The following is a 10,394-nucleotide window of genomic DNA, read 5'->3' on the forward strand; positions in this document are numbered from 1 at the left end:
CTAATCATATAATCACCAAACTCACATATTAACATAATTAAATCAATTATTGCCCGGCCGGTACGCTAATCAATGCCCTAAGCCTTATTAGCAAATTTGGGACGCTACACAACTTGTGAAATAAATTCAATCGTGGTGGTCAGAATTTTTCTTAAGTTTTGGAATGAATTTTGAATCATTAATTTTTTTTTTTAAAAAAAAAACTTTGATGGATGCTTAAATGGTGATGAGGAATTTATTGCATGTATTGTTTTATACAAGAAGTATAAAAAATATTAATGAAATGAGTGTTTTAAAGAGGGATTTATGGTATGCATATTTTTGTTTTAGTGAGAGAGAATGAGAAAGAGAAGAGAAAAAAAGAGAGAAAAAAAAAATATATACATATAGTGAAAATGATAGAAATTGTGTGAGGGGCAAATTTGTAAAATCTGGTTGGAAGACATATTTTTATAATAATTATTAAAGTTTGTATAGAGAATAAATATAGGATATGCATAATACCTCAAAAAATTTCCCTACATTAAATTTATCCATATTGTTAGATAGAGCATTTTCTAGGACACTATATGATAATCTACCACAATGTGATATAATTTAATATCAAATCTAACATATTCAAATTTAATATTAAATTACATTAATTGTCGTATGTTGATTAAGTGGTGTTAGATACTCACACTAATATTTTTTTAAATATTATTGTTGAGCATTACAACATTAACATTAAATTATGTATGTTTTCATAAAATATATATATATACAATATTAACATTAATTTATCATGTGGACTTCATATTTGTATTAATGTTGTAACTGTAGTATTTTTCTTATAATAAATTTTTTAATGTTATCCTTGAACATTAGTTTTAGGAGAAATGTTTTAGTTAATGAAAATTTATTTATTTTTTGGGTAATGAAAATTTAATTGACCATTAGTTTCGAGTATTTTCAAAATTAGCAAATAAAAATACAATCAATTTTTATGAATTAGCACTACTACAAAATACCCCTTACGAGACATTTTTTTAGGACACGCACCTAAATGCAAGTCCTTAAAAATATTTATGGAGTTTTTAGGACACTCATTGAGAGTCCTGAAAAAACACAATTCCGGACTCGCAATGAGTGTCCTAAGAAAATATGCGAGTCCTAAAAAAATCCGGGCTAAAAAATGAGTGTTTTACTTAACAATTTTAAGGTCTTACTTTGGGAGTCTTTAAGATTCTTTAAGGACTCGCTTTGTGAGTCCTAAAAAAACCTGAGTTGAAAAATTAGGAATGGTGACTTTTAAGGACTCGATTTGCGAGTCCTAAAAGAGTATTAATGACTCCCAAAACAAGTCCTAAAAATTGTTAAGTAAAAAAGCATAAAAAACACTAATTTTATTTTTGAAAATATAGGGTCAAAATACACATTTGGGGATTTATTTCAGTCACACAAGTTATCAAACAAAAATAGTTACTAAACATATTTTTATTTTTTAAAAATAAAGAAACAAAAATAAAAATAATATTTTTATTTTTGTGTAAAAATTTAAAAATAAAAATTTTACCAAACACACCCATAATATTTACAATTTAATTTTTAAAAAAAATGTATAATAGAGTTATCCAGTTTTAAACCACCATCCTCCAAGTCAAGTTAAGTACATTTTAACACTACACCAACACATTTTATTGAACAACTAATGAATATAAAAATATTTATGTATGTGTCCCAATTTTATTTTTTGTCTTACCACAAATAACTTATCATAATAGACACAATCCTAGGTTTCATTATCTTTTCTCAGCAGCACAAAACCATAAGAAGAAAAGGAGAAGGCTGTACGGCGGTAGGGGCTCGGGGGATGGTGGTCGACGGTAGCAGGGGCTCGGGCTGCACGGCGGCAGGGGGCTCGGGGCTGGGCTCGACAGCAACGACTGGTGGCTCAGGGGCTGGGCTCGACGGCGGGTGGGGGGTCTCGGGTCTAGGCTCGACGGCGCAGGGGCTGGACATTTTCTCAGTCCATTCCCTCTCTTAGTCACTCAGGTATGGAGATTGCTTTTTTATTTTAATTTCTTTTCTGCTTTTTTCTTTCTTTCTTTCTTTTGTTTTGGTGAAAAAGGATCTCTCAATCTCACTGCCCTCCATCTCTCAATCATGTTATTCTCAAGCTTACCAGCTACAAAAACATTACTCAAACGTTAAAAAAAATTAAGGGTAATGTTAGTGTTGTGTGTGTATTATGTATCTTTGCTTACATTTTTTAATATTGAAGAATTTCATAGCCATTTCAAGAGTGTTTGCATATTCGGTAATGATAGGACCCGGGTGATCCGGTACGCCGCCACTTGACTTGGAGTGTTTGAAATTATCCAAAAGAGTGAGCGACACCATATTTGCTAGCACCAGCACCAGTAGCCACCATAGCCAGCCCTTGGACTTCGTTTCGTCCTCCTTCTGAGTTTCCATACCCATTACGTTTGTCCCGAGTTTTTCTATATCACATACGAATTTCATGCACAGAATGGAGACTCTTCATTTTTTATAATTGTTATTATGTTTTTTTGCCATTGAAGATCTCACTGCCCTCCATCTCTAAATCAACATTTGTTTTCCTCAATTTAAGCTTATATTATGATGATTCATTTTGTCCAATTGAGTCTTGCTCTGGTGTCCTAGTTTTGAGATAGTTGATGAACCCAAAAAGGGTATGTTTAAAAATTTATAAATCGCAAGCGCACGAATCGTTCATATAGAATAGTGATCGTGTAAGCAAGGATGTCGAACCCAAAGGAGTTGTCTAAAATCGAAAAGAGAAAACTATTTTAAATCAAAAGTAATAAATTCTAACCTAGCTCCAAAGATTGATGAGTTTTAATGTTATGAACATAAAATAAAAGATTGAAAAATAAAGCTATTTAACAAAATAAAAATAAACTAATAATGATTTGAAAATAAGTGTTAAAAGAAAAGATTATTAAGATACTATAATCCACAAAATATAAGTTTAATAATATTTATTAGTATATTGATTCCCAAGTTTTAGTGATAGTTAAAATAATTCAAACTATCATTTTCCAAAAAGATTTATAATTTTAAGCACAAATTACTTATAAAAAGATAGGATTTTTCTTCACTTTTCAAAATTATAATTTCAAAGCATTTAGTGTAAATCAATCTAATGAAATAACAAATAAATCAATGAACATTATTTATAAGGCAAAACATAATATTTTTGTTCTAAGCATGGTTGTGTACAATTTAATGACACATCTTACACAAAGAATATTATGTTTTTGCAAAATGAAGAACAAAGTGCATATTATCTAACAATCCAAAATATGAGATATTAAAGATGAAATACATATATGAAGAAGAAAAATCCATAAACTTATTGCATTACAAGGGAAATCAACATACAACATAAATATTACCTAGTTACAAGTTGCTTCATCATGATCTTAATAATCTTATGAAAAAGATTAGAAGCACATAACTAGAGTAGAAATTACAAACTAAAAATTACAAACATAAATAGGAAAATTTGGAGGATGAACCCCCAAATTTTTCCTCTAAAAATACATAGAAAATAACCAAAAAGAAAAAAAAGATGAAGAGAATTGAGAGGTTTTGAATGTGTAGAAATTATGGTATAGTAACCTCTCTTTTCAAAATGGACATCCCAAATCCCTTATTTATAGCCAAAAATGATGATTAAAATAATCAATTTAAATTAATTATAATATGGCAAATAGGGGTAAAATATAGGGTGTAATAATGATGTTTTTGGGTAAAATATGTAGAAAGTGAGGTAAAAATATGATATTTTTGGCAAAAGAGACAAGAGTACAAAAGTGAGCCTTTGTTGGGCTCAAGGAGAAAATGGCATGTATATGGGTGGCTGTGTGGGCTGCTGGTTGTATATAGGCCAAAAGTTGGCTGGAGGGAGGCTTGAGGCAAGCGTGTGATGCTTGGTTGGGAGGAGAGGACAACTGGCTTGGGTGATGAAGCAGGGAGTGAGGTGGAGTCTGCTGCTTCAGGCGTGAGTGGCTGGAGCAATTGGCTGCATCAAGCGGTTGGGCCTGGGCAGGTGGCTTTGGTGGAGGAGCTGTTGGGCTTGGGCCCAAAATAGATGTTGAGGGAAGGGGCAAAGGAGGCAGGCGGCTAGGAGGCCAGGCGTGAAGGGGAATGCTGTGGACATTGGTGTGTGGCTGTGATTGACAACTGGCAGCTTTAGTGCATCAAGAGGCAGTTGGTGTTGATGTTGGGCTTGGGCCCAAATGAGGCTTTTTATAAATGTCAATTCTTTGTCTTGCTTTTTTGAAAATGCCATATTGTCTTTCATTTTTCTTTCTTTTTAAGAGCATAAATTCCCTACAAAATAAATATAAAATAAATCATAATACAATATTTTCAACTATAAAATAAATCAATTTAATTCTTTGAAAATATTAATTATAACTTAATTTATATTTTACATTTAAGTTCAATAATACAACATTTTTTTACCACTAACTTAACAATAATAATTCAAATAATTAACTACAACATTTTACAACAAAATACTTATAAAAACACACAAAAGTATATAAAATCATGATAAGACTACTAAATTCAACATTGCTTAAAAACTTAATAAATCAATTAAAAACTCAAGAATTAAGCAACAATTAGCACATAAAAAGTGGTAAAATAACTCTATTTTGTAGAGTTATCAATAGTTTATAAATGGACAGATTTAAATATAAAAGCTAAATGCACCCGAAATATAAAAGCTAAATACAACCAAGAAAGTATGTATTAGATAAGGGAACATAGTGTGGAAATTTTGTCCTTACTTTAGAGCTTTTGAGATAGTTAAGTAAAGTACAGATTTAAAGATAAAACTAAAAAGCTTTTGAGATAGTTTACCATGTAATTTAAGATTTATTGGTTTAAGTTTTCGAGTCTTTGTCTCCTGTGAGCTATACTATAATTTGATCTTAAAGCATTGGATTGGTACTTGGCTTGCAAGAGGTGTGTTGTATTTGATTTTTCATATTTTTAAATCTTTCACAATTTTGAATATAAATTGTATAACTTTAGTGAAGTTTGGATATCTTAGATATTAATCTGTAGTGAGTTAGGTTCTGAGAATTATGTGTGCTGCGGTGATAACGGAAGGTTGAAAACTTGCATGTCTTAGTGATGTAGGTTCTGAGAATTTTGTGTGCTGCAGTGATATATGGATGAAAACTTATGTTGTTTGATTTGTTTGAATTGTTTGTGTTGATTGTGACAGTTTGCTAGGCTAGTAAATTAGGGGATATGTTATTTGATTTTGTTAATTGAACCCTCATCCTTATTCACTACTGGTTTTTGGTGTATTTTGTGACTTGATTTTGTTGTATTTTGTGACTGGATTTTGGTGTGTTTATGGTCTATTTTGCTGCATCTTTAATGGCTACTACTTGTGTTTTTCTACTAGTTTTTGGTATCTTTCTTGACTGGATTTTGGTGCATTTTGCAACCGGTTTGAATGGATTAATATGATTGATTTATGGTTTATTTTGCTGATGCTTTTGGTGTAGTTTGCTATTTGATAAGGTCATTTTTGTATTAATATTTGTTAAGTTTTTCTATGCTTGGATGGTGTTATGATAGCATTTTTTATAGTTTTAACTAAGTTTCGTGATTCTACAACATATTTTCTACGTTGCGTTTTATGATGATAAATCTGACATTTTGATGGCAAGTGTAGTTAAAATAAAGTTTTAGGAGTATTCAAAGCTTTCGGGATTGAAATGTGGAAGTAGTGGCAGCGTGGAAGCTATCTAAGGTCAAGAATTGAAGAAATTGGAGGTAGGCCGCGGCTCATAAAACTCAGGCCGCGGCACTTTAAATGGAAATTGCACTTTCAGAATTTTTCTTCCAGACAGGCTGCTGCGCATAAAACTCAAGCCACTGCGCGAAAATTTCAGGCCGCTGCCTGAGGGACAGATTTAGGCACAGATTTCGTTCTAGGCCGCGGCTCGCGACATCGTTTTCAGATTTTTTATTTCTTTTTAATTAGAATTTAATTGAGACTATAAATAATTATTAGGGTTAATTTTAGATTAAGTTTTGATTACGGTTTAGAGAGAAAAAGAGACTCAGAAGGGGCTGGAGAGAAGACTACAACGCGGCAACAATCTTGTTCATCCATCTAGTTTCTTTTCTTCCCATAACCTCTATAATCTTAATTGTAATTATGTTTGTGATTATGATTACTATTATGGAGTAGATTCTTTTTAGGTTAAGGGTTAATTCAAAATCCAAGACATGAATTCTTGATTATTGATAATGAATATTGTTCTTTAATTTCTCTCAATATTAGATTGTTTCTATTTTTCCAATTGAATGCTATGAATTTTGTGATTTCTTGTTAGGTGGCCAACTAATTAAGGTTTTACATTGTTCAATTGTCATCTTAGAATTACTACTCACCTAATAGTTTAGGATTCTAAGTGTATGTGATAAATTACAATTGACAGTTATGTCAAAAGAATTGTTGATTGTGATGAAAAATAGAACCTAGGTTAAATGAATTATATGCTTCATTAATTTATTGTCTAGATTAACTTGTTTCCATAGGACTTAATGCTTTATCTAAGTTAAATAGATTGAATGCTTCATAGATTTATTGCTTAGATAAAAGAGTTAATTATTGAGCGCTTCGTCTTGATTACTTATAATAGGGAAATTGGGATAATTGACTGCTTCAGCGTTATCTGCAGGGTTAATAGTTTAATTGAGAAATTAGAATAATATTTATTATTAATGATTAGGAATGATTGTTGAGGGTGGAGATTAACCTTTAACTGTTTCTTAATATCGTATTATCCATCTTTAATTGCTTCTAGTTTATGTTATTTAATTTTGAGTAAAAAATCAAAATCCCCTTTTAAGTTTTAGTGTTAATTCTTGAATAATAAAGTGAACGATAGTCCTCGTGGGTTCAACCTGCGCTTGCTATTATACTAAAATAATTGGAAGTATTAAAAGAAAAATCATTGTTAAATTTGTGTGGTAAACGACAGCCATCAAATTTTTGGCGCCGTTGCCGGGGACTATTGTTATTCTATTTATTATTCAAATTTATTTATTTGTGACTAATTAGTTCTTACTGTGGAGGTGTATATGTCTGGTGAAGACGATACTCAAGAAAGGTTATCTAGACTGAAACAATATCTTGAGTCATCGTCGGCTTCTCGTTCTTCAAGGATTGTTACCGATAATCTGCTCTTTCAACGTCTTGCTCCTCAAGATAATCCTGTTAAAGTGCCATTACCGTCTGACAACGAATCTGATTCTGACGATTTAGTTCAATCCTATAGAACAATGGCCCAGCAAAGGACATTGAAAGAGTTGGTAGCGCCAAATCTTGACCAACAACCACTATGCATCCAGTATCCACCGTTGGATGTACACTTTGAGCTGAAGTCGGGCCTCATCCACTTATTTCCTTCTTTCCATGGACTGCCTGGTGAGGATCCGAATAAACATGTAAAGGAGTTTCATATTGTCTGTTCTAGTATGAAACCCGCTGCAGTGACTGAGGAACAAATTAAGCTGCGAGCTTTTCCTTTCTCCCTAAAGGATGCAGCTAAAGAGTGGTTGTACTATCTTCCACCTGGTACTGTTGAAACTTGGAGTGGTATGAAGACTATGTTCCTAGAACGATACTTTCCAGCATCTAAAGTTGGAAGCATCAGGAAAGAGATCTGTGGAATAAGGCAGTATACAGGAGAGTCTTTGTATGAATATTGGGAGAGATTTAAGAGGTTGTGTGCTAGTTGCCCTCATCATCAGATAAGTGAACAGCTCCTCATTCAGTACTTTTATGAAGGATTACAATCACTGGATAGGAGTACGATTGATGCAGCCAGTGGGGGTGCACTAGTTGATAAGACTCCTGCTGCAGCCAAGAGCTTGATTTCTAATATGGCTGCTAACTCACAACAGTTTGGCATTCGTCAAGATCCTGTTCCACCACCCAAATCAGCTAATGAAGTGAGCACCTCTAATGCTAATCAGCTGGGTCAACAATTGGCTCAATTAACTGCAGTGGTCCAACAACTAGCTTTAGGCCACCAGGTGCGGCCATGTGGAATTTGTTAGGTTGTGGGGCACCCTACTGATACGTGCCCTACTCTAGTGGAGGGAGAAACTGAGGGTGTTAACGCTGTAGGAAATTTCCCTAGTTAATTACGTCAGATGTATTATGAACCATTTTCACAAACTTATAATCCTGGCTGGCGTGATCACCCAAATCTTCGTTATGGGAATCAACAACAAATAGCTCCACAACCAACATCAGCGAGACCACCTGGTTTCACTATACAACAGAGGTCTCAAAATAATTATGTACCTAGACCATCACAACCACTGCAAGCTGCTCCACCACCAAGTGCCAAACCTTCTACTGAGGATTTAATCAATGCACTTGCTACAAATACTCTTCAATTTCAGCAAACCACCCAAGCTTCCATCAAAAGTTTGGAGAATCAGGTGGGACAATTAGCAGCATCATATAACCGGTTGGAGGCTCATCTGTCAAATAAATTTCCTTCACAACCTGAGATGAATCCCAAGTAGAATGCTAGTGCAGTAACTTTGCGAAGTGGGACGCAATATGATCCACCTAGTCCTCCAATGCCCAGTAAATTGTCATCCAAGCCACAAGTTGATTGCTCAGTTAATGAAGATGTTCCTCCAAAACCAACCACCCCTACACAACTAAGCCCTAAGCCTACTTTTGTCATTCCACCTCCATTCCTAAGCAGACTGAAAAAGACTAAAAAAGAAGAGGTTGACAAGGAAATTCTTGATACATTCCGAAAGGTAGAAGTGAATATTCCTCTTCTTGATGCTATTAAACAAGTGTCGCGCTATGTCAAGTTTTTGAAAGAATTGTGCACTAATAATCGTAAGTTGAGAGGTAATGAAAAAGTTAGTGTGGGGGAGAATGTTTCCGCAGTTCTTCAAAAGAAGCTTCCACCAAAGTGTAAGGATCCTGGTACTTTTACTATCCCTTGCACTATTGGTAATAAAAGAATTGAGCGTTGTATGTTGGATTTGGGAGCCTCTATCAATGTCATGCCATTCTCCATTTATGCTTCATTGAATCTTGGTCCACTTGAAGAAACAGGGGTGATTATTCAACTTGCTGATAGGTTGAATGCTTATCCCAGGGGTGTAATAGAAGATGTTTTAGTTCAAGTAAATGAATTGGTGTTTCCGGCTGATTTTTATGTTCTTGATATGGAAGACGAATCTATTCCATGCTCCACTCCAATTTTGTTGGGAAGGCCATTCATGAAAACTGCAAGAACTAAGATTGATGTGCATGACGGTACGTTGACCATGGAATTTGATGGGAAGATTATTCGATTTAATATTTTTGAGGCTATGAGATATCCAAGTGATGTGCATGATGTTTACTCTCTTGATGTGTTGGATATTCTTTCTCAACAAGTTTTAGATTTGCATAGTGAAGATGGTTTGGAGGTTGCGTTGAGAGTGCATCTTGTGTTGACCGATGAAGATTTGTCTCATGAGATCATGGATGTCATAACCACACTCAATAGTGGTTTTGACAAGACTTTTAAGAAGGTTGCATTTCTTAATTCGCCGATTTCTAATGAGAAATTGCAGCCATCAATTATTCAAGCTCCTACACTTGAATTGAAGCCACTTCCGGAGCATCTCAAATATGTTTACTTGGGGAAGAACGAGACACTTCCAGTTATAATTGCAAGAAATCTTAACCAAGTCCAAGAAGAAAAATTGTTGAGAGTACTCCGAGAATATAAAACAGCCATTGGTTGGTCTATTGCTGATATTAAGGGGATTAGCCCTTCTATGTGCATGCACCGAATATTACTTGAAGAAGGGTCTAAACCAACACGTGAGGCGCAACGGAGATTGAATCCACCTATGATGGAGGTTGTGAAAAAGGAGATACCGAAGCTCCTTAGTGTGGGTATTATTTACCCAATTTCAGACAGTCAATGGGTGAGTCCTGTTCAGGTAGTGCCAAAGAAGTCTGGAATCACAGTGGTAAAGAATGATGAAAACGAGCTGGTACCAAAAAGAATGCAAACCGGGTGGCGAGTTTGTATAGACTACCGAAAGTTGAATGCGGCAACCCGTAAAGATCACTTTCCATTACCTTTCATCGATCAAATGCTTGAGAGGTTAACGGGTCATCCTTATTATTTTTTTCTTGATGGTTATTCGGGATATAATCAGATAGTTATAGCTCCTGAAGATCAAGAGAAGACAACCTTCACATGCCGTTTGGATTATGTAATGCTCCTGCCACATTTCAGCGGTGTATGATGAGCATTTTTTCAGAATATATTGAAAACATCATCGAGGTTTTT

At 34.2% G+C, this 10,394-nt stretch overlaps 1 non-coding gene across 1 annotated transcript; it reads right to left on the reverse strand.

Moving 5' to 3' along the window:
* Positions 1-7,713: 7,713 nt before the first annotated feature.
* LOC133807793 (small nucleolar RNA R71) lies at positions 7,714-7,820 on the reverse strand. The gene has a single exon (XR_009879686.1). It is a non-coding gene; the product is annotated as a small nucleolar RNA R71 (small nucleolar RNA).
* Positions 7,821-10,394: the final 2,574 nt, after the last annotated feature.

The sequence above is a fragment of the Humulus lupulus genome, chromosome X (genome assembly GCF_963169125.1).
Source record: "Humulus lupulus chromosome X, drHumLupu1.1, whole genome shotgun sequence".
NCBI lineage: Eukaryota > Viridiplantae > Streptophyta > Magnoliopsida > Rosales > Cannabaceae > Humulus > Humulus lupulus.